This window comes from Bos indicus, chromosome 11 (genome assembly GCF_029378745.1).
Source record: "Bos indicus isolate NIAB-ARS_2022 breed Sahiwal x Tharparkar chromosome 11, NIAB-ARS_B.indTharparkar_mat_pri_1.0, whole genome shotgun sequence".
Lineage (NCBI taxonomy): Eukaryota > Metazoa > Chordata > Mammalia > Artiodactyla > Bovidae > Bos > Bos indicus.
The window spans coordinates 89,665,467-89,690,367 of record NC_091770.1 but is presented as its reverse complement, the minus strand read 5'-3'; the positions used below and the strand labels follow the sequence as shown (position 1 = coordinate 89,690,367).

Here is a 24,901-nt window from a genome sequence, read left to right as displayed (position 1 = left end):
CACCTTTTCTTAATTAGATGAAGAAATTAAATGGAAGCAACTGTTCATATACCTGCTGGGGAGTTCGGCTGAAGGACAGAGCCTGTACAACTTTCGAACCCAGCTCTGTGACCTTGAGCAAGTGTCTTAACTACCTCGTGTGGCCCCAGTTGACCCCCACTGTGGAACTAAGATGTTGGTCTAAATGATCGTCCAGATCTGGATATAAGAATGTGCTGCTTTAAAGGTCTCTTCCAGGAGCATCAGTCTTTACAATGCAACCATCTTTAAGAAATTTTGCAAGATAAAAAATTATATATATGTAAATATTTATATATATGTATCAGTTTCAGACAAATGGTTTTCTTCAGAGATGATAAGTTGAGAGATGGGGCTTTGAAGAGGGTCATTCCTTGATGATGAGAGTCTGTATCTTCTTTCTTTCCTGGAGTTTAAAGCCTGGATCTGATGGTGTTTCCTGATTAGCCTGTAGGTACAGAGAGAGCAGGACTTTCTCTAAGGAGCAAACTGATGAGCTGGATAGAGTGTTACGAGAAAAATAAGTTCCTGGCTGGCGTGATGAACTGTGCCAACTAGGTGATATGCAGTCTCTTGGGGTCTAACTTTGGAAAACCAGGAAGCAGTGGATGTTCATTTAGCCTTTCCATCACCAGGTGCTGATGGGAAGTGCTCTGAGTGCTGTGGACCCAATTCTCAGGTGGTCCCTAGAAAGGACAGGCATCACTATCTTACCCGATCTACAGGGGAGGGGAGAGGCTTAAGGAGCCCTTATGGAGTCCAAGGCCAGGCACTTGGTACATGCTAAAGCCAGCGTGGAACTCAGAGCCCCTTGGAAAAAGGGTATATTCCCTGTCCTTGAGGAGGCTACGATCTGGGCGTTGGGAAGCAGCCAGTCACAGATTGTTCTGGCTCTGGGGTCGGTACGCACAGTGCAGGGGGGCATGGTGAGGAGTTTGCCCGCTGGAGCTGGTGAGGCAGGCTGGGTCTTGAAGACGAGTCCCTGTTGGCAGGCAGATGAGGTCAGGGTCACAGGCTGGGCCCAAGAGCAGCAAGAAGCTGCCTGGGGGTGCAGGGAACTTCGGGCTGGTGTAGTGGGGCTGTGCTGGATTTGTCCTGCTGGGGGGTGACCCTGTCTCTGAATCCTGTTCAAAGCAAGACCCCCCAGCTGCAGCAGCATTGCTGTCACTTCTGGAACCTTCTGGATGGTCCCATCAGCAAGAGTTCTTTGGTTTTAGTGCCTCTGTCCTTTTTTGTCTCTCTCCCACCCCCCACCCCCCACTCTGCCAGTTTGCTTGTAGAGGAGAGGGTGTCCCGGGAAGATGAGAGGAAGCCCAGCTGCAGCCCAGGGTCTGCTTGCTCTGTCTGCAAGGTCACCTGAGCGAGGCTGCCGTGATTCCCCAGAGGGTGGCAGCCCGACCTGGTGGGCAAGCACCGAGCTGGAAGTGCAGCCTCTGAAGGATGCCAGTGCAGCTGGGGTCATGCCTGTTCCTGCCAGCTCTGCTCTGCAGGCCAGGACACGGCAGACCTGCTGGGGCAGAGGATTCCAAACCAAAATACTGACTCTATCTCTCAGGCTAGGTTATCGGTTAAACAGGGCTTCACGTCTGTCCTTGGAACGCCTCCCCCACAGTGGTTGACCTGGGACATATTTTAATTTCCAGAGGGTCAGTTTTCAAGCAGTCCTTTGAAACGGGGCATGTTTGATGTTGGGGTACCAGCGTCTAAAGGTGATCTGGAGGGAGGTGGGACTGTGCCAGCTGCACCCAAGGAGCAGCAAAGACTGCCTCTCAGATTCCCACTGACCTGCTAGCCTCACAGGCAGGCAGGGAGCCGTTCCGTGATGCTCTGTCTCTTGCATCTGGGAAGTGGTTCCCGGACCGTGGCAGGTGATATGTGTGTCCTGCTACCCACCCTCCATGCTTGGCTCCTCTGCAGTTGCTCCGTCATTCCAGAGTAGCCCTGCCAGCCAGCCCCTGCGTCCCCCCTCCCTGGTGAGGCTTGTCCATGGAGGGGTAGCCTTCAGGACAGAGAGGCTCTTTGCTCCCCTAGCTCGTGGGTGGAAAGTGTGCAGACCTTTGTGTTAGGGGCCTCTTCCACCTGAAGGTAAATCATCTCTTCATTGGGTGTCCCAAAGCCAGAATTATTCAGGCGTGTGTCACATCCTGGGACAATCTTTGTTCCTTCTCTGTGGTGTCTCTCCTCCACTCCCTGCCCCCCTCTAGGCTCACCACTGACCCAGAAAGTTGACAACTTTCTGGCTGAGACACCGCTGCTCATGAAGTCACAGCTGTGCCTCTGGAGTGAGGCTCTGTAAGTTTCTCCTGGGTTCCAGCCCGTCTTTCCATGCTGATCTCTTCGCAGCCTCCACACTTAGACCCTGAAACATTCTCCCTCCGCCTCCAGGTGTCAAATTCCTAATGATCCTTCCAGGCTCCGCAGGCATATTGCCTTTTTCTTAAAGCTGTGGAATCACCGATGTGGGGGCCGTGGAGGCTGACTCCTCCAGCAGTGGCGTCTTACAGAGGAGGAAATGCAGGCGTGGAGCAGAGAGGGAAGAACGCAGGCCCGGGAGCCCCGTCAGGCCCCTTCCCTTTCCAGCCCGAGCATCTGTCTTCCTCCTGCCATGAGCCGGGAGCCTCTTCTCTACCAGGTGTTTCTATGGCGACTTTTTTTCAGAACCTGCAATTGCACTTAAGCTCTCTAATCTAATTTTTCTGTAACTTTATCCTTCCTTTACTAAATTGCAAGCCCTACAAATGTAGGGACCTATTCATTTTAACATTCCCTCAGTGCCCGTCATGGTGTCTCTAAATGCATTTTTGCTCCATGATTGAATCCATGGGAAAGAAACCGGGTCCAGAAGGGAACGTGGGGTAGGTTATTGACGAGGAGATGGGATCCCGGCTCGTGTTCTGGTCTCCAGCAGGATCTGAACAAATAGAGACGTGCTCTGTCTTTGGGGAGGTCCAGCCACAGAGCGGGACACCGCAGGACTGTGTGGGGCCGAAGTGGGTGGGGTGTTGGCTTGTGGTGCAGGGATGCACCACAAGACCCAGCCCACGGGTGGGCCTTCTGGGATGTCGGGGGGCGGGCTGGACAGTCCCAAGCCACCTGGACATGGGGGCAGGCACCCCAGTTCCAGAGTTAGGTGGCAAGCCTTGCATGGACCAGTTGGAGGGGGCCAGGGGGCCTGAGCTCCGTAGCGCAGGGAGGTCGAGACAGGGAAGGGGTTGTGCAGGGCCCAGCCAGGGAGACTTGATGGGGGGACAGTGACCCCACTAGGGCCCACCCAGGTGGGTGTTATGGGAACTCCAGTGAGGAAATGACTGCTGGGAAGTGGGGTGAAGGTGGGTAGACCTTGAAGAGGGGTCACTGGAGAAGGGGGCGCCCTGTGCTGGTGTGGGAGGGGGCAAAGAGGATGTGTTCATGAGGATATCGGGGAGCCTGGGCTGGGGGTGAGTTTCCATTGGCGTCATGAGTCTGAATCTTTCTAACGAGAGGGAGAGGTGCTCTAGGTAAAGAGGTGGTTAGATTTTCTGGAAAGAGTGTTTTGCAGAGAACGTGGTGGGGACCCTCGCTTCACATGGATGTGCAGAGTGGTCAGAGGGTTGGTGCAGCCAGGGTGTGTGATATGACCCGTGGCAGTGATCCTGTTCTCTGTCCCCAGGGAGTCTGTTTCTTGGGTGTCTTCCCCTCTCCTTCTGTGCACGGGGCCAGTTTGCATCCAGAAGCTGGTGGTAGGCTGTGTATTCCAGGAACAGCTTTGCTCTGGCAAGTTTTGAAAGTCTGCAGAGACCCTGGGCAGGGGGGCGGGGGGCAGCTGTTTGTTATGCCATTGAGAACAGAAAGAAACAAACAGTCCCATAAATTAATTTTCCCTGACACCCTGATTGCCACACAGTGCTTCTTGGTACCACACGCCCTGCTCAGAACAGTCCTAGGAAATGGAACAAAAGAGCTCCCTGCAGACTTTCAGAGCTGGGCGCCTTGGGATAATTTAAATTTGTTGGCGGGAACTGTGTATTTCTTCCTAATCGCTTGGCAGGGTGAGGCGGTCCCAGGGCTCCTGCGGACCAGACAGAGCTGGCTGTCCCTGCTGGGAGCTCAGTCTCTTCTTTCTTCTTTATGTCTCCACTGAGCCTTAGCTGGGGGCCTTGAGAACTGAGATGGGCTGGTTGTGGGAGGCAGATATGGGTGGGCCAGATGTATTAGAAGGAAGAAAAATAGGATCTTTATTACGTCAGCTCCTGGGACCCTAAGAAATTACCTCCGTTTCCAAGTTTATTTTCCGTCTAACACTCTCAGTCTCACTCACTGCTTCCTTCCTAACTTCTCTCTTGTCTCCAGGCAGGGAGTGATGCTATAGACCCAGGGTTTGTGTGCCCCCAAATTCGTGTGTTGAAACGTAATCCTCAGTGGGATGTTGCTAGGAGGTGGGGACTTTGGGAGGTGATGAGGGCGGGGACTTCACGAATAGGGTTGTTGTTCAGTCACAAAGTCATGTCTGACTCTTTGCGACCCCATGAACTGCAGCACACCAGGCTCCTCTGCCCTCCGCTATCTCCTGGAGTTTGCTCAAACTCATGTCCATCGAGTCGGTGATGCTGTTTAACCATCTCATCCTCTGCTACTCCATTGTCCTTTTTGCCCTCAATCTTTCCCAGCATCAGAATCTTTTCCAATGGGTCGGCTCTTCCTATCAGATGGCACAGGACTGGAACTTATTAGCACCCATCACTTCGTAGTAAATAGAAGGGAGAAAACTAGAAGCAAGAAGCAGTGACAGATTTTATTTTCTTGGTCTCCAAAATCACTGTGGACAGTGACTGCAGCCACGAAATTAAAAGACGCTTGCTCCTTGGAAGGAAAGCTATGACCAACCTAGACAGCATATTAAAAAGCAGAGACATCGCTTTGCTGACAAGGGTGGGTATAGTCAAAGCTGTGGGTTTTCCAGTAGTCACGAACAGGGTTAGTGGCCTTATAAAATAGACCCCAGGGAGCTCTCTAGCCCCTTCTCCGTGGGAGGACACGGCGACAGAACAACTGTCTTGGGCGGGAAAGTGGCTGTCACCGGACATTGAATCCACTGGCATCTTGATCTTGGATTCCCAGGCTCCTGATCTGTGAGAGGTGGGTGTCTGTGTTTACAAGCTGCTCCATCTGTGGGATTTTTTATTAGGGAAGTCCGGATGGACTAAGATAGGCAAAAGTGTTTCATCACCAGTCACATTGGGGGTGAGACCCCCCACTGCTGATCATCCTCTGAGACCCAGGTAAGGTCACATTCCCAGATGCCAGGGCCTCAGAGTTCAGCATGTATTTTGGAGACACAGTTCAGCCCATAGCACGCATCTCCCAGTACCACGGAGTACATGTGCGTATGTCCTTGTACGTTACTGTGTGTTTGGCCAGCAACGGAATACTCCTTGTGTTTGGTGACACGCCCCAGAAGGGGCCAGTTGCTGGCCTTGGGTCAGCTGCCCCGAGGACTGGGGTCTTTTTGAGGCAGCCCCGTTCTGTGCCAGGCCCTGGGGCAGTCGCTGGAGAGGGGCAGTTGGTGTCGGATCCATTTGTCTGCTTTTTAATCATGGAAGCCACTTTTTCTGAAAGTGCGTGGCTGTCTGTGTTCCTGTCTCATTGCTCTGGGCTGGGTGGCTCCTGGTGGGAGTGAGAGAAGACAAGGAAGCGAGAGATGGCAGGAGCAGGGAGGGTGGGACAGGACAGGACTGAGCTCCTGGCATTCCGCGTGGCTGGACTGCCATCTAATAATCGTCTTTGCTGCTCTTACCTGATCTTCTTTGAAAGACAGAAATCCAAACAGGGTGACATCCAGGCTATTGTGCACGGGGCTTAAATGTTCTTGGTATCTCTCCAGTGTGGTGCCAGCACACCCGAACCTCTGTGGGTATTTGTGGTTTTGGGTGCTGTGAGGGCCAGATGGCATCACTGACTCGATGGACATGAATTTAAGCAAGCTCCGGAAAGCTGGTGATGGACAGAGAAGCCTGGCGTGCTGCAGCCCATGGGGTCGTAAAGAGTCGGACACTAACTGAGTGAACTGAACTGAACTGAACTGAGGGCCAGAAAAGCACAGCCCTGTCCTGTTCATTTCTGATTCCCTCTAACACCTGGCACGTGGTGCCTGCTGCACAGTAGGTGCTCAGTGAATGTTTGTTGAACTTAGTAGGCATCTGTTCCCTTCAGAGACATTCAGGTCCAGAAACAATCTCATCCATTCATTCATTCTTTGGGGGTTCAAAGGCAGATTAAGGAGTAGACTGAAGGTGAGGGCATGGGGAGCGGGCAGGTAGTGGGCTGATGAGGCTTTTCTAGAACGTGAGAAATGGAATATTTCTTGCCTTATCAGTAAACAAGGATGCCATGGTCATCAGTGATTACAGCCCTCCCGTGTGAGCTGGTGAGCCCTAAGGGTACTCAGGAAGGAGAAGAATACGTACAATCTAACAGCCGTCGGATCGCAGCCACTCCACACGGGGAGCTCCCCCAGGGAACCAGAATGTGAAAACACAGGATACTGGCCCCAGTAGCTGAGATGCAAATGAAAGGAATGATTGCGGTAAGCCCAGACTCTTGCATCTTCCCAGACGTGCACGAGCGCCCTGTATGCCTTCGTGCTCAGTCGTGTCCGACTGTTTGTGACCCCATGAACTGCAGGCTACCAGGCGTCTCTGTCCATGGGATTTCTCAGGTAAGAATACTGGAGTGGGTTGCCATTTCTTCCTTCAGGGCATCTTCCCAAACCAGGGATTGAACCTGTGTGTCCCGCATTAGAAAAACACTAAAATCCTTAACTTGGGATGTGTGGTTTTCTTTAATGAACAATAATCTTTTGATGTTTGGACTACCTGCCCTTTGTCGCAAAATTTCTGTGTAACCTGGCCCCTCCCCTTGCCTCCTCATAGCAGTTCTCTCAGGGTCACGTGAGATGCTGTCTCTCTGGCTTAAAGTCCTAATAATTCCCACTGAATAAAACATGACTCTCAACTCTTAGGTTGTGAGAGCTTCCCTGGTGGCTCAGATGATAAAGAATCTACCGGTAATGCAGGAGATCCAGGTTCGATCCCTGGGTTGGGAAGATCTGTTGGAGAAGGGAATGGCTACCCACTCCAGTATTCTTGCCTGGAGAATGCCATGAACAGAGGACTCTGGTGGGCTACAGTCTGTGGGGTCACAAGAGTCAGACACAACTGAGCAACTAACACTTAAGTTGACAAGCAAGATCAGTGATCAGCAAGACAGGTATCAATCTCTTACACTTTTGCAGTTTTGTAAATTTCAGTAACTTATATGTAGACTACATCATGTGAAGTAACAGGTTGGATGACCTCAGAGGCTGGGATCAAGATTGCTAGAAGAAATAGCAACAACCTCAGATAGGCAGATGATACTACTTTAATGGCAGAAAGTGAAGAGGAACTAAAGAGCTTCTTGAAGAGGGTAAAAAAGAGTGAAAAAGCTGGTTTTAAACTGAACATTCAAAAAACTAAGGTCATGGTATCTGGTTCTATCACTTCATGGCAAATAAATGGGGGAAAGGTGAAAACAGTGACAGATTTTTATCTTCTTGGGCTCCAAAATCACTGTGGACAGAGACTGCAGCCATGAAATTAGAATATGCTTGTTGCTTGGAAGAAAAGCTATGAGAAACCTAGACAGTGTATTAAAAAGCAGAGACATCACTTTACCGACAAAGGTTCATATAGTCAAAGTTATGGTTTTTCCAGTAGTCATGTACAGATGTGAAAGCTGGACCATAAAGATGGCTGAGTGCTAAAGAATTGATGCTTTTGAACTGTGGTGTTGGAGAAGAACAGCAAGGGGATCCAACCAGTCCATCCTAAAGGAAATCAGTCCTGAATATTCACTGGAAGGACTAATGTTAAAGCTGAAGCTCCAATACTTTGGCCACTTGATGCCAAGAGCCAACTCATTGGAAAAGACCCTGATTGAGGGCAGGAGAAGAAGGGGGTGACAAAGGTTGGATGGTTGGATGGCATCTCTGACTCAATGGACATGAATTTGAACAAACTCCAGGAGATGGTGAAGGACAGGGAAGCCTGGCGTGCTGCAGTCCGTGGGGTCTCAAAGAGTGGGACACGACTTAGTGACTGAACAATAACAAGAAGTGTCAGTTTCATTCTAGTGAAAACAACTAGTTGGGATAGCTAGGAATTTCCATCCAGCGACATTGCTCACTCTCCATTTCTCCTCTCTGTGAAATAACTCCAGCTTAAAGGGCATGCTTTTTAATATGCTCAGTAAATATTTATCCAGCCCCCTTCCTTTGCTGGGTCCTGTGCTATGGAATGTGCAAGCGGGAGTCTTTGTCCTGAAATGAATGTGTCCTTCCTTCAGCAGAGTGGCTGGGAACGGTCTTATCTGTTAATACTTTAATCGCTCCTAGGATTCCTTTCCTTGGGCCTGCAGCCATGCTTCCTTGCTGGTGACCTTGTTTTCTTCCCCTCTCCAGCCACGTGCAGCTGGCCCAGACTTTCTCCAGGAGGACCTTGCCCACTGCAGAGTGCTGGTGGGAGGCCGTGGGCTGTGTCCCGGGGCCTTGCAGATAAGCCTTCTTCCTGGGGGGGCAGGCTCTCTTGCTGGTGCAGTAGGAGCAAACCAAAGGGGCTGGGGGTAGAGGGGAGAGTGGGCAGAGGGCGGGGCTCTCCAGCCCTTGCACTGCAGCCAGTCCCATGTGAACTGTGCCCCGAGTGTGTAAAGTGTCTGGTTTCCAAAATCTAGTGTGAAAAACAGAATGCAGATTATCTCAATAATAACGTTGAAGTTGATCACACGTTGAAATGATTTTAGTTTGGCTACAGTGAGTTAAATACTAAAATGAATTTCCTTTGCTTCCTTTTCCTTTTTTTTTTTTTAATGTGGCTCAGGGGTTAAAGTGTCTGCCTGCAATGCGGGAGACCCAGGTTCGATCCCTGGATCGGGAAGATCCCCTGGAGAAGGAAATGGCAACCCACTCCAGTATTCTTGCCTGGAGAATCCCATGGACGGAGAAGCCTGGTAGGCTACAATCCACGGGGTCGCAAAGAGTCGGACACGACTGAGTGACTTCACTTCATTCACTTCACTTCACCAGGACATTTAAAATTACAGATGCGGCTCTCAAGTTTCCTAGACTGACGATCTGAAGAAGGGACTTGGGGAGGTGCTTTTCTTTCGTGGTTCACAGACCCTGCGGCCAGTCCTGCCTGTTCTTGAGGCTGGCTGCATGGGGACTTGATGCAGCCAGCCCTGGTGGGCCAGCCAGGAGCGGGTCCAGGCCTGACTTGTGCAGAGTTCGTTGTCACCGGGACTGTTCTCTCTTGGGTTTAGTCCCAGATGCTTGACATTCCTGCTCAGCGGGGCCCATCCTCTTCTCAGCAGCCTGTGTTACTCAGATTCAACCATTCTGCTGGCTCCATTCAGTCCCAACACAGATGCAAGAGTCTGTAGATTTTTATGTCTAATGTGTAAAATGAGGGGCATGCTTTAGAGGAACTTAACATTTTTCTTTACCAAACTCTTTAGTCCTTGAAATCTGCCTGGACCCTGACCTTTTTTTGGTCCAGTCTCTAGGTCATGTCCTACTCTTTGTGACCCCATGGACTGCAGCACGCCAGGCTTCCCTGTCCTTCACTGTCTCCCAGAGTTTGCTCAAACTCATGTCCATTGATTTTGACCTTTGGCCTCAGGTTAATTGTCACGAGCCCTCCTGATTTTCCCATCCAAGTCCCACGTGTCTCACAGCATCCACACTGCTGGCCTTTGAACCTCAGCTCCGGCCGCCCGCTGTCCAGGGTCCAGTCCAGCCGCACCCACCCCTGAATGCCCAATGGAGGCTGATTGAGAGAATCCTCTCCCACACCCGTGCCATCGTGGTGAATCCTGCTACCTGCTCCCGGCCCAGGGCCACACATCTTGCCCAGGGATGCAGGAGGGTGTTGCCTGCAGCTGATCAACTGCCCACCCAGGTGTCCGGCTCCAGCTGACCTCTTAAAGCTGCTGCCCTCATTCCTGGCCGTGGTGCCAGCCCTGTTTGCATCCTGGCTTCAGAGCCACCTGCTCTTTGCTCCTGCATCTTTGAGATGTGTCTTTTCGCCCACATGTCCCTTCTCCGGCCTGCTGTCCTTGGCTGGCTGCCGTCGCTGGACAGCAGTGGTGGTCCAGGGCACTGCAGGGTCCTCCGCCCCCGAATCACCTGCTTTCCTCTGCATCCCAGGCTCGTCTCAGCTCCCCCGCTTTGGCACTGTGCCTGCTCCTGAGATCCTCCTGGCTCATCCCCCTGCTCCTCTTCCTGCCTGTTCCTGGGAGCACTGCGTGGCTCCCTCAGACCCCATCACATTCCTGATCTGCCCTGGCATTCATGGTAACGTGGAGTTGAGTCAGCTTGTACTCCTAGGGACAGCAGGCACAGTGCCTAGGGCCCGTGAGCTTTGCAATATTGAATATTTTAAAAATCCTGGAAATAAGCATTAGCTCCAAAGTATTAAAAAAAAAAAAAAAAGACAAAAACCAAAAGCCTTCGCCAAAGAGAATTGATGGTAGCACCTGTGTTGTGTTATGTTGACGAGATATAACCATGGTTTAGTCAACTGAAAGTTAAGACACAGTTATGTAGAAAATCGTGTTTACCCTGAAATAAGCGTGCTTTTTAGTGTTTGGCTTGATTCGCTGAGGCCTCTGGGAACGAAACCTCCCCAAGTTAAGCACTACCCTCCGGACTTCTTGCTTTCCCACCTCTGCCTGGCACCAGAAATGAGACGCAGACTTCCACATTTATTTGTCGCTCTCTTGGCTTAGTGACCCTGGCCTGTCACTCCATTTTGAATTCCCAGCCCAGGGCCTGGTACATTCTGCTTCACTATACTGAACTTTTAACTCATCTCAGTACATTAAATGGAGAAGGCAATGGCACCCCACTCCAGTACTCTTGCCTGGAAAATCCCATGGATGGAGGAGCCTGGTAGGCTGCAGTCCATGGGGTCGCTAGGAGTTGGACACGACTGGGCGACTTCACTTTCACTTTTCACTTTCATGCATTGGAGAAGGAAATGGCAACCCACTCCAGTGTTCTTGCCTGGAGAATCCCAAGGACGGGGGAGCCTGGCGGGCTGCCGTCTCTGGGGTCGCGGGCTGCCGTCTCTGGGGTCACACAGAGTAGGACGGGACTGAAGCGACTTAGCAGCAGCAGCAGCAGCAGCAGTACATTAAAAACATAAATAAGTACAGGACATTAAGATCCTGCTTGAAGATTTACATTTTGTTATTCTCTGAAACACTGCCCATATGGTAGTTTTTAAAACCACTGACATTTATAAACTGACTCCACATGACAAAAACCCTTAGATGAGCTGCTAATAAAAATAATCATTCAGAAGCTGAAAATGCAGTTTGTATGATTTTAGCTTAAATTGTATGTGGAGTTTTCCTTCCGTGGACCCTATGTGCTTAATCTGCACCACGCTGCTTGCTTAGACATTGATCTTGTTATTGTTTAGCTGCTAAATCGTGTCCACCTCTTTTGTGATCATATGGACTGTAGCCTGCCAGGATCCTCTGTCCATGGCATTTTCCAGGCAAGAATACTGGAGTGGGTTGCCATTTCCTTCTCCAGCGGTCCTTCCCCACTCAGGGATCGAACCGGCATCTCTTATGTCTCCTGCATTTGCAGGCAGAGTCTTTGCCACTGAGCCACCGGGGAAGTCTAGACAATGTAACTACCATTTTGTTGTTGTTTGGTCACTAAGTCGTGCCCGACTCTTTGCAACCCCATAGACTATAACACACTAGACTCCTCTGTCCTCCAGTATCTCCTGGAGTTTGCTCAAGTTCATGTCCTTGAGTCAGTGGTGCTATCTAACCCTCTCATCCTCTGTTGTCCACTTCTCCTTTTGCCTTCAATCTTTCCCAGCATCAGGCTCTTTTTCAATGAGTCAGTTCTTTCCATCAGGTGGCCAAAGTACCAGAGCTTCAGCTTCAGCATCAGTCCTTCCAGTGAATGAATATTCAGGGTTGATTTCCTTTAGGATTGACATGTTTGATCTCCTTGCAGTCCAAGGGTCTCTCAAGAGTCTTCTCTAGCACCTAAGATTATATGATAGCAAATATATATCTTGCTGGTTAAGATAAAGGATATTTCTGGGTTAAAAATTTTTTAAATTGAAAAACAATTCAAAGATAAACTAGCTACAGGGAACGTTTGCTAATACGATGAAGTGGGCTCTTCTGCAGAGCAGGAACCTTTGAAATATAAATTGTGTTGCCTCAGCAGAGGAAAGGAATTTCTAGGTCTAGGCTGGGGGAAGGGATGACTGAAGGATAAAGGCATGACTTTTGTTTGCAGCTGCATAATTACTTCAAACAGTCGTACTTTGGAGAATTTTGCTTGGGAAAACGATACTGAATGTGGAGAAAAAGAAATGCTTTAGGCCCAAAGGCTCTTCATTTGTTTGTTCATTTTAAATAATAGCCCCAAATGGAGAACTTCTAAATTTGGACAAGCAAATATCCTGCTCTAATTTCATAAGATTTTTGGAGATGGTGGGCATAGGAAAATGTTTGTAATATATCACTAAGTGAAAACAGTTATGAGACCGAATTGTATGTACACTATGTGTACAGATATGGAAAATATACTGAAGACGGGAGTCCAGGCTCCTCCTATGGACTTTTTCATTTTCCTACTTTTGATTTTTAAAATTGTGGTTCTAATTTAATTTTATAGTGAAATTATTTCAGTTTAAAAGTGGTCTTACTTGTAAATTCTGCCCAATTTACAATATGCAGACTCTTGCGACCCCATGGACTGTAGCCTGCCAGGCTCCTCTGTCCATGGAATTCTCCAGGCCAGAATACTGGAGTGGGTAGCCATTGCCTTCTCCAGAGGATCTTCCCAACCTAGAAATCGAATCGGGGTCTCCTGCATTGCAGGCGGATTCTTTACCAGCTGAGCTATCAGGGAAGCCTTAAATTCTGCACACCCTCCCCCAGCAGTTTATTGTTTCATACACAGCAAATATATTTCAGCAAATAACCTTGTATGTCAAGTGGATATTTTGCTGCCGGGGCTTAAAGAGAAGTGAGGGCGAATTAGTAAACACCTGTCCAGTCAGTTAAAGAGATAAAGCAATGTGAACACTGACATTTTCCCTGAAAGGGGACTCTTTGAGGCTTGCTTTTAGCTCACGTGCTTGCATCTGAGCAGTGACGGTCAAAGTCAGGACCGTGACACTGGCCTCATGAAGTCCAGGCATCTGTGGCTGTTGTTACTGCTGAGCAGAGCAGAGCAGTACCACAAGGACAGTGGCTTGGAATCCTTCTCCAGACTTCACGTCCCATTGGAAACTTCTGGAAAGACCCTTAGCCTCTCTGTAAATGGTCCCAGTTTGTTCACGAAAACTGAGGCTAGTACTAGGGCTGCTTCTTTTACAGGCTCCTCTGAGGACTGCATACATTGCCAGTGAGAAGCTCTGAAGGAGAACATTCAATATCCATCAGAAGGCAGATGCACAAATAACCCTTCCGAGTTTCGAGAGCAAGGAGGCAGTCAGATGTAAGATGTGAGGCAGTGGTGAGGCATCTGGGAACTCGGACAGACACTGCCTAATGCACTTGTATCCCATCTTGAAAGCTCCTCCTGGTTGAATAAAATATTGCCATTCTGGTCCACAAAAATGGAAAGTATTAGACCCATTAAGCCTGTTATTTTCTCTAGGTTTTCAGCTCTTTCTGTTTAGCACAGCCTAAATGAAATAGTGCCATATTTCTTCCTTTACAAAAGTTTTCTCTTTTGATTGTTGTTTTGCTTTAATTTTTTGGTGAAAATGCCCCAAAGTACTGCATTGCTGATAGATATAGTAGAGACTATAGCTATGGACTGAGGTTAGTCATTCATGCATTTTTATGTCCAGAGTTCACAACCCTTGTGTTTTATGTATCCATCTTAACCAATACAATTTTAGCTTAACTAAATATTTATCAATTTCATTGATCTTTCAGAGAATCAGCTCTTGATTCTGTTGCTTTTCTGTTTATGATTTCATTGATTTTTGCTCTAGTTTTTACAGTGTCTTCCTCTGCTTGTTTTAGGCCTAAAAAAGCAAGTTTTGGTTATTAATTTCAGATCTTTCTTCTTTTGGAATGTATGCATTTGATGCTATGAATTTCCCTATAAGCAGTGTATTTGCTCCAGTCTGCTCATCTTGATAAGTTATGGTTTTATTTTCATTCAGTTCAAAATACTTTTAAATTTCTCTTGAGACTTCTTTGACCAGCGTGTTATTTAGAAGTGTGCTGCTTCATCTCCAGATCGTTGGGAATTTTCCAGCTACTGTCCTGTTACTGACTCCCAGTTTCATTCCATCCTGATGTAAAGCATACTTGGTATGATTTCTGCTGCTTTTGTTAATTTGATAAAATGTTTTATAGTCTTGAATGTTCCATATGAACCTCAAGAATGTGTATTCTGCTGCTGTTGAATGGACAGTTCTGTGTGTCAAATAGATCAAGTTGATTGTTTAGTCCTGTTCAGGTCAGCCATGTACTTAACTGTATTTCTTCTTGTTGAATCTTGTCCATTGCTGCTGCTGCTGCTAAGTCGCTTCAGTCGTGTCCAGCTCTGTGCAACCCCGTGGACTGCAGCCTACCAGGCTCCTCCGTCCATGGGATTTTCCATGGCAAGAGTATTGGAGTGGGGTGCCATTGCCTTCTCCGTGTCCATTACTGAAAGGAGTGGAAATTCTCTAACTATAATAGTGCTTGTGTACTTAGTCACTCAGTCGAGTCCCATTCTTTGCAACCCCCGTGGGCTGTAGCCCACCAGACTCTTCTGTCCATGGAATTCTCCAGGCAAGAATACTAGAGTGGTTGCCATGCCGTCCTGCAGGGAATCTTTCCAAACCAGGATGGAACCTAGGTCTCCCATATTGCAGGCAGATTCTTTACCATCTCAGCCACCGTTTCTCCTTGCAGGTCTGTTAATTTTTGCTTCCATATGTTGACACTATGCTGCTCATGCATATGTATTTAGTACTTTCATGTCTTCTTGGAGAACTGACTCCTGTATCTTACACAGTGTCCCTTACCCCTGATGGTTTTCCTTGGTCTGAAGTCGGCTTTGTTTGAAATTAACATAGTTGCTCCAGCTTTCTTTTCTTTAGCATTGACATACGGGTCTTTCTCCATTCCTTTATATTTAACCTGAGTCTTTTTATTTAAAATTGGTTTCTTTAAACAACATATCATTGAATCTTACTTTTTTTATCCACCCTGGAAATCTCTGACTTTTAACTGGTGCAGTTAGACTTTTCACATTTAAAGTGACTACTGATATAGTTGGATTAGTATCCACCATATTTGAAATTGTTTTCTATTCATGACATCTGTTCTTTGATTTTTTTTTTCTCCTCTATTTTTCTGACTTCTCTGGTTTTGAGTATTTTGTATCATTCTATTTTATCTCCTCTATTAGCATATCAGTTAAACTTCTTTTTAATATCTTTCTGTGGTTGCCATAGAGTTTGTGCTATATATATATATTTTTTTTTTTAAATACTAAACTAACTCCACTTTCAGATAACACTGTTCCACTTGATGCGTACATAGTAAAGATTCTTAGAGTATTTCTGATTATTCTTTACCTGCCTTTATGATTTTATTGACATTTTTTTCATTTATCCATATTCTGAAGTTGCTATTTCTGCTTTAAATAATTTCTTTTAGATCAATTAAGAAAGGGAAAATGGATATTTTCATTCATTCCTTCTCTAACTTTTCCTGTGTTTATGTTGATCTGAGTTTCTGATGTATCATCTTCTTTCTCTCTGAAGAACTTTACACTTTTTGTGAGGCAGGACACCTGGTGATAGATTCCTTCAATTTTTGCTTCTCTAAAGAAATATTGGGTTGGCCAAAAGGTTCGTTGGTTCGTTCAGGAAGCTGAACGAACCTTTTGGCCAACCCAATATTTATTTTTCTTTCACTTTTGAGGGATATTTTTCTTGTAAGTAGAATTTTAGTGTGGTGATGTTTTTCTTTCAACATTTTAAATATTTCACTCCACTTTTTACGTGTGGAGAGACTTCTCTTTTTCTGAAGAGAAGTCAGATCTAATTTCTTATTCCTGCTCTTCTACAGGTAGAGTGTTTTTTTCTCCTTCATTTCTGCTTTCTTTCATGATTTTAATTCAGTCTTTGATTTCTGCAATTGAATATGACGTGCTAAGGAGCGCCTATTTTGGTATTTATCCTGTTTGATGTCCTTTAAGCTTACTGAACCTGTGGTTTGGTGTCTGTAATTGATTATGGAAAATTCTCAGCCATTCTTGCTTCAAATATTTTCCTCCTCTGTTTTCTCTTTTTTCTTTTTCTGACATTCTAATTATGCGTATGCCATACTTTTTGAAATTTTCCTACCATTCTTGGATGTTCTTGGTTTTTTTTTTAAATTATTATTATTATTATTTTTTTTCTGTTTGCATTTTAGTTTGGCAACTTTCTATTGACCTCTCTTCAAACTTACTGACTTTTGTCTTGGCTGTACTTACTCTGTTGATGAGCCTGACTTAGACATTTTTCATTCTTTAAAATGTTTTTGTTTTCTAGCATTTCCTTTGATTCTTTAAAAAAAAAAATCCATCTTTCTGCTTATATAACTGTGGATGGAAAATATCGCCTGCCAGTAAATGAAGGATGTTATGGACATCAAGCCAGCATCTACAGAAGCTGACCCCAACTGCACACCATGAGGGTATTCAGGATGGAGAAAGTAGGACCCTGGCCCCAGGTAGCCGAAGTGCTCATCAAAAGAGTGATTTCAACAAGCCCAGGCTCTTGCATTTCATCTTCCCATACATAGAAAAGTGCTAAATTCATTAACATGAGATATTGTTTGTTTGTTTTAATTAACTGTAATCTGGCTTAAAGCTCAACATTCAGAAAACTAAGATCATGGCATCCGGTCCCATCACTTCATGGCAAATAGATGGGGAAACAGTGGAAACAGTGGCTGACTTTATTTTTTGGGGCTCCAAAAATCACTGCAGATGGTGATCGCAGCCATGAAATTAAAAGACACTTACTCCTTGGAAGGAAAGTTATGACCAACCTAGATAGCATATTCAAAAGCAGAGACATTACTTTGCCAACAAAGGTCCGTCTGGTCAAGGCTCTGGTTTTTCCAGTAGTCATGTATGGATGTGAGAGTTGGACTATAAAGAAAGCTGAGCACTGAAGAATTGATGCTCTTGAACCGTGGTGTTGGAGAAGACTCTTGAGAGTCCCTTGGACTGCAAGGAGATCCAACCAGTCCATCTTAAAGGAAATCAGCCCTGAATATTCATTGGAAGGACTGATGTTGAAGCCGAAGCTCCAATACTGTGGCCACCTGATGCGAAGAGCTGACTCAATTGAAAAGACCCTGATGTGGGTAAGATTGAAGGCAGGAGGAAAAGGGGATGACAGAGGATGAGATGGTTAGATGGCATCACCGACTCAATGGACATGAGTTTGGGTGAACTCCGGGAGTTGGTGATGGACAGGGAGGCCTGGCGTGCTGTGGTTCATGGCGTCACAGAGTCGGACTTGACTAAACGACTGAACTGAACTGAATCTGTTACTGAACTGAACTGACCTGTTTTTTGTTTGTTTTTTTTTTTTTTTTGCTAAACTTCTATATATCCTGGCTCCTCCCTTACCTCTTCGGAGCAGTCCCTCACAGCTATCTGAAAAACTGTCTTCTGGGCTTAAGTCCTCAGAAAATCTGCCAAATCAAATGTAATTCTCAACTTCTGGGTCGTGCATTTTTGTCACTTGACATATCCTATTGGCTCTTATATTTTGTCTGCGTTCCCACAAAGAGCCCTTAATGTATTAACCACAGCTATTTTAATCCCCTGTGTGATAATTCCAGTATCTATGTCATGTCTGAGTTTGGGCTTGCTCTGTCTCTTCAGATTGTAATTTCTCTTGCCAGCGGTATGCTTTGGGGGTTTTTTGTTGATAGCGGAGAATGATGTGTTTGTTAGTAGGAACTGAGGTAAAAGGCCTGTAGGGTGAGGTTTTGTGTTAATGTCATAGGAGCTGAACTGTGTTTAATGTGTGTGGTAGCTGTAGGTGCCAGAGGCCTCAGAGTCCTCTCGTGACCTTTTTTGTCTTCCCTGATGCCTTTGGGGTTTCCTGAGAACTCTTCGTTAGAGAGTGTCTGTTTCCCGCAGCTCTCTGAGCTGTGATTCACTGTCACCAAACACACACGCACACGGGCGCCTTATTAGCGGGGCTGTTAGCTGAGGGGCAGGGGAACATTGTGCGTGCTGGACATTAAACCTCAGTCTTTTAAAAAACGGTTCTCTTATTTATTTGGCTGCATCAGGACTTAGTTGAGGCCTGCAGGATCTTCGCTGGTCACTGCCCTGTGGGGTGCAGACTCTAGTTGTAATGTGAGCCCGATAGTTGAGGTGGGCGGGCTTAGCCGGGTTTCCCAGGTGGCTCGGTGGTAAAGAATCTACCTGCCAGCGCAGGAGACACAGGAGACGTGGGTTTGATCCCTGGGTCAGGAGGATCCCCTGGAGGAGGAAATGGCAACCCACTCCAGTGTTCTTGCCTGGAAAATTCCATGGACAGTGGAGCCTGGGGGGACACGCCTGAGCGCACACACACTGTTCGCACTAGGTGGGCTTAGTTGGTCCCTAGCATGTGGGATTTTAGTTCCCCACCCAGGGTTTGAACCTGTGTCTCTTGCATTGCAAGGTGGATTCTTAACTAGCCCACTAGAGAGCACCAGGTAAAGTTCCATACCTGACTTCGCAGGCAGGGTACCTGGGCTGAGTTCTTCACAAGAGTCCCTTGGGTATCCTGCTCCTCCTTGGGTGAGCAGGACTGGAGTGGGATCATTAGGCTCCTCAGGTTCACTGAGGCCTGAAGACTGGGCCTTTGTTATGTAGACAGTCCTGGGCCTATCTCAGTTGGTTTTTCTTCCCCTCTCCTAGCCAGAGCCAGGAATGAATTTTCTTGACTCCTCGCTGTGACAACCTGGTGGACTTCCTGGAGGTCAGACCCACCAAAGTGTGGGGCCCCCTAAGATGGTGGCCCCAGGGAGTTTCCTTTCTCACTCAGGCTAGCACATCCTCAATCCAGCAGTTCATGAAAATGAACACGTGCATGATCCCATCTGTCCTGACCCTGGCGGAGTCTCCTTCCCATGAGCAGATCTTGGCTCTGACTTGCTGACCTCTCCAGATTTCAGACGGGTCCTTTGCCCTGTACTCTCAGTTTTCTGATGAGTCAACAAAATAGCAGATTGTGGGTTTGTTCAGGCCTTTATGCAAGAATGGGAGTCACAGCTCGTTCTGTGTCAGCGCTGAGACCTCAGATCTCCACGCTCACAGTTTTCTGCCCACGTGTGCTGTTCTGCCTCACTCTCGTTCATTCAATAACAGACCTCCTGAGAGTGTCAGCCATGGTAGTGTAGAGGACACCAGTGGAGACCAAGGCACTCAGAACTGTGGCATGAGCCTGGGGAATTTTGTAGGTCCGGGCCTTGACTTTCTAACCTGTGTACTTAGTCACTCAGTCATGTCTGACTCTTTGGGACCCCCTGGACTGTAGCCTGCCAGGCTCCTCTGTCCTGGGAATTCTCCAGGCAAAAATACTGGAGTGGGTTGCCATGCCTGCCTCCAGGGACAGGGATCGAACCCAGGTTTCCCAAATTGCACGCAGATTGTTTACTGTCTGAGCCAGCAGGGAAGCCCATAAGTAAAGGAAATTTCTGTTCTCTTCCAGCTATAAATCTAACCATCTCTTTCTTCTAAATTACTCATGGTATTTTGCAGGATATTTTGCATAGGGTGGGTGTTCAAACTTTCCTTCATTAGCCTCATAACTTTTTGCCCTTTGAAGCAGGATATAATTATCTGGATAATCTTTTCTTGTCTAATTTCATCATTCTGTCATTTATGGGACATGCTATCATGGATTTACAGACATGAGGCATTTATATATTTTTGAAAAATATAATGAATGACTTCAATAGAATTTTTCCAGGAAATATTTTATTTAAATTTTGCCTTTTAAATTGAAGTGCACAAGAACCCAGACACAAGAGGTCACATATTGTATATTCCATTTGTCTAAAGTGTCTGGAATAGTAGAACCGTAGGGACAGCTAATTTCTGGTTAACAGGGACCGGGTGGAGTGAGAGAGGAGATTAACTGCTTTCATAGGTTCTGTTTTGGGGTGATGAGGATGTCTTGCAACCTGACTGAGGTTCTGCTTGTGCAGCATTGCGTGCGTGCATGTTTAGTCCTGTCTGACTCTTTGCGACCTCATGGACTGTAGCCCGAGCTCCTCTGTCCGTGGAATTCTCCAGGGCAGAATACTGGAGTGGGTAGCCATGCCCTCCTCCAGGGGATCTTCCTGACCCAGGGACTGAACCCAAGTTTCCTGCATTGCAGGCAGATTCTTTACCATCTGAGCCACCCCACTGTGATGCATGGAACACACTGAATTGTTAACTTTAAAATGGTTGAATTTATGTTATGTGAATTTCACCTCAGTAAGAGTTACATATAGTACATTAGCCATTCAACAGTGCAAAACCTTTTATCATGCAAAGCGATTCTTCCTTCTGCCCCAGGCCCTTAGTTTTCTGAGCCAGAGGCATCTGCTGTCCGTGCTTACTGGCACTTCGACACCAGCCCCCGACCTCCCTTTTTGCATGGCAGATGCTGCATGCAGCTTTTCTTCTACTTAATTGGAGCTTTTCCCTATCAGCATGTGAAAAATCTACCTTTCTCTTTTTCAGAGCTACATAGTCAAAGGATTTATTTTCTAAGTTCTTAAAAGGTACACGTTTCATGTCACCATTCTAAATAAACTGTTCTTTCCTGTTGTAATGCCTCTACTATAACAAGCCGCTTAATTTGTGCCTAATTCGGTATCCAATTGGGGAAAGCAATCTGTTCTTTGTGAGCAGGTTTAAGCCTAAGGATTAGCTTCATTTTTATGAGTCATTTCTTAGAATCAGGAAGGATGATGGTATCAGCCCAGTGCCTTTTATCACAACAAGAGAATTGAAAAGAAAACTCATTTAATTAATTGATAGTTAATGAGCCCATGAATCTGTTCCATAGCTATAATTTGACAAATATCTCCATTGCTGAAGAATGAGTTATATTTTCCCGAGAAGATAAATGTGAAGTAACAAGTAAGTGCAGGACATCTCTAGAGGGCTGACTGTGGGGCCCTCTGTCTCTCCATGTGCAAGACTATTAGTATACAATGTCCGGAGACAGAGCTCGCTTTATAGACGCAGGACAAGACCTCTATTCATATCACAGTCAAACACATCACACATAGGAAAGCCTCCGCTTGCGGGACTGCAGAAGCTGAGCTTCGTGGAGTCTCATGGATTTTTGAATTAGGAACTTGCAAGCCCAGCAGCAGCCCAAAGACAATTCTTGATCTGCAAATTGAAAGACTGGGAAAAGGTAGAGGGATTGTTTTTGAATCTCTTGTGTGTACTTGGGTGTGTGGAACTGTAGGTAAGTGGGAAGCTTTCTCTCTGTGAGCTGTGTTCTACACTGATGTCTAGTTGAGTCTTAAAGCCCATTCATTAGGGAGACAGAGAGACAGGAACAAGGAAGACCTCCCACTAACTAATCCCTGTGCCCAATTCGGGTAGCCTGTTGCTCTCTAAGGATTTGCTTCAGGGAGCCTGGAATGCAAAGCAGTGGGCCTTTTTGTGGGATTTTAATTCAGAGTTTGCAAAATAAGATCCTTGGAGAGGCCAAAGAATGTATAGCATTCATGTGTAGCATCTCATGGTTAATACACTACATAAAAAAATAAAAAATCTGTGGTTCTAAAAACTTGAGTTACAAATGCAGAAAGCAAAAAAAAAAAAAAATTTTTAGGAATAAAATGAAGGATAAAATTCCCTATAGTATAAAAGTGATTATTAACAGGTTTTTTTTCTACATTCTTCTAGAAAAATTTTGTGTGTGTGTAACTTAAGCTGTGTCTCTGAATGGGATTATTATATACGTTGTTTTGTATTATGTGTTTGTCCTTGTTCTTATTGTTGTAGCCACGAGTTCCGGGAAACAAACTCACTCAGAAGGACAATGCAGATAGTAGAGTGCAGTTTATCACACCAGTGGGCCCAAGGCAGAGTCTCCTCTTAGCCAAGGACCCTGACCAGTTTTTGTGAAAACCTTATATACCCTAAGTGTACATGCCCAAATCCACCTCCCCAAATTCCCTGAAACTAGTCTGAACAACGGAGAAGGCAATGGCAACCCACTCCAGTACTCTTGCCTGGAAAATCCCATGGGGGAGGAGCCTGGTAGGCTGCGGTCCATGGGGTCTCTAAGAGCCGGACACGACTGAGCGACTTCACTTTCACTCTTCACTTTCACGCATTGGAGAAGGAAATGGCAACCCACTCCAGTGTTCTTGCTTGGAGAATCCTAGGGATGGGGGAGCCTGGTGGTCTGCCATCTATGGGGTCGCACAGAGTCGGACACGACTGAAGTGACTTAGCAGCAGCAGCAGCAGTCTGAACAAAGGAAAAGCAAGATACAATCAAAGTTAACCTGTGATTCATACGCCTTAAGCCTAGGTAGGTAACAGTGGACAGTTATCAATAGGCCTGTGGTCATACCCCAATAAGCATAATAGAATGTATGATTCTATTCGGTTACACAGATAATTAGGGTATTCTTTTAGGCGGCAGAGAGTCTAGGTGTGAGCCCCAGGGCTCTTCCTTCTGGGGGCCTGGTTTTCCAGTGGGTTTATCGTTTCCATAAATATTGGGCATATAGCTCAAAGTCTACAGTCCGGCCCAAGATGGAGTCCTGCTTTAAAGATGGAACCTGTTCTGTCTGTTTCCTCCTTCATTATGACTCTGACATCTCTTCATACCAGTATATTCAGATCCAGCTCCTTCTCTTGTGTGAAGGACATCATCCTAATCCTTCAGCTTGTTCCTGTTGATGGACATTTAAGTCATTTTGCAGTCTTTATCTCGCAAGGAATGCTTCGAGGCCTTCTGTTGCCTGCGCATTTCCTGAGTGGTGCCTGATCGTTCTGACCCTGACGTCCAGCACCCTCTCTGATCACTGTCGTCCTTCATTGCAGCTAGTCCTCGTCCTTCTGCTCCTGGGCTTCAGAAATGCCCCATCCTCCCGGGACCCTCAGCCCCACTTCCTTTCCAGTGTTCCCTGCCACCCTTGTGTTGTCAGTCCTCTTCTTTCTAAAACGTGGCCCTTTCTCCCACTTTCATAGTCACCTGGTAAAACCCAGCTTTAGCTAAGTCCAGTTTCCTGCTACTGTGCGCTTGCACTTGAGCTGCGGTATGGGGCTGGGCAGGTGCTCGGTCTGGCCCCCTGCTGCTGTGGTTCTGACCATAGTGCTCCTTTAGCAGGGCGCCCAGTTCTGCAGTATGTGTCTGAGTATATATTTGTGTACGTATATATGTATGTGTGTGTGTGTGGAGAAGGCAATGGCACCCCACTCCAGTATTCTTGCCTGGAAAATCCCATGGACAGAGGAGCCTGGTAGGCTGCAATCCATGGGGTCGCTAAAAGTCAGACATGACTGAGCGACTTCACTTTCACTTTTTACTTCCATGCATTGGAGAAGGAAATGGCAACCCACTCCAGTGTTCTTGCCTTGAGAATCCCAGGGACGGGGGAGCCTGGTTGGCTGCCGTCTCTGGGGTCGCACAGAGTCGGACATGACTGAAGCGACTTAGCAGCAGCAGCAGTGTGTGTATGTATGTATCTACACACATACATAGATATATATTGTCACTAAGTACTGTCTGACTCTTTGTGACTCCATGGACTGTAGCCCACCAGGCTCCTCTCTCTATGGGATTTCCCAGGCAAGAATACTGGACTGGGTTGCCATTTCCTTTTTCAGGGCATCTTCCTAACCGAGGGATCAGATCCACGCACATCTCCTGCATTGGCAGGTGGATTCTTTGCCACTGAGCCATCTGGAAAGCCCATATATAAATATTGCACACATATACGTGTGATGTGTTTGTGTGTGTGTGTGTTACAAAGTTTGAAGGTTTTGAGTGGTTATCCCTACCACCAGTTTTTTTCTTATATTTTAGTGATTCCAGCTGTCCTTTGGTGAGTTAATTTAACAGGGAATAATCTTATAATAACTCACTGAGTGAGGGAAAGTCTGTCAGTCGTGTCTGAGTTTTTGCAACCCTGTGGTCTGTCCATGGAATTCTCTAGGCAAGAATACGTTCCCTTCTCCAGGAGATCTTCCTGACTCAGTGGTTGAACTGGGATCTCCTGCATTGCAGGCAGATTCTTTACAGTCTGAGTCACCAGGGAAGTCTTTGTAACTCACTGCTAGGACTCATTTATATATTGATGTACACCCAGTTGGGGTTTCCCACGTGGCTCAGTGGGTAAAGAATCTGCCCGTGATGTAGGAGACGTGGGTTCAATTCCCTAAGTCAGGAAGATTCCCTGGAGGAGGGCATGTCAACCCACTCTAGTATTCTTGCCTGGAGAATCCCATGGACAGAGAAGTCTGGAGGGCTACAATCCATGGGGTTGCAAAAAGTCAGACACAACTGAGTGAGCACACACGCATGCACATATGATACAGTTGGTGAAATAATTTCTTCAATGCATATCTTTGTGCCAGGTTGACTTCCTCAGGCTGAGACCTTCATTGTTTGATGTAGCAGCACGTACACTTAGGGTATATAAGGTTTTCACAAAACTGGTCAGGGTCCTTGGCTAAGAGGAGACTCTGCCTTGGGCCCGCTGGTGTGATAAACTGCACTCTACTATCTGCATTGTCCTTCTGAGTGAATTGATTAAATTTATATTGGAATGGCATTGAGATTCCCGAGGAG

The 24,901-nt window shown here is 46.7% G+C and overlaps 1 protein-coding gene across 4 annotated transcripts in view; it reads left to right on the top strand.

Annotated features, from left to right (window-relative positions):
- Window positions 1–24,901, top strand: part of RNF144A (ring finger protein 144A) — a 128,592-nt gene that overhangs the window by 3,956 nt on the left and 99,735 nt on the right. Inside the window, exon 2 of one of the 4 annotated variants that reach the window (XM_070799178.1) lies at window positions 6,371–6,580. The exons of the other annotated variants lie outside the window; for them this stretch is intronic. The gene's annotated coding sequence lies outside the window, so the exon portion shown is untranslated. The remainder of the gene's footprint in view (window positions 1–6,370; window positions 6,581–24,901) is intronic. 4 annotated transcript variants of the gene reach the window in all.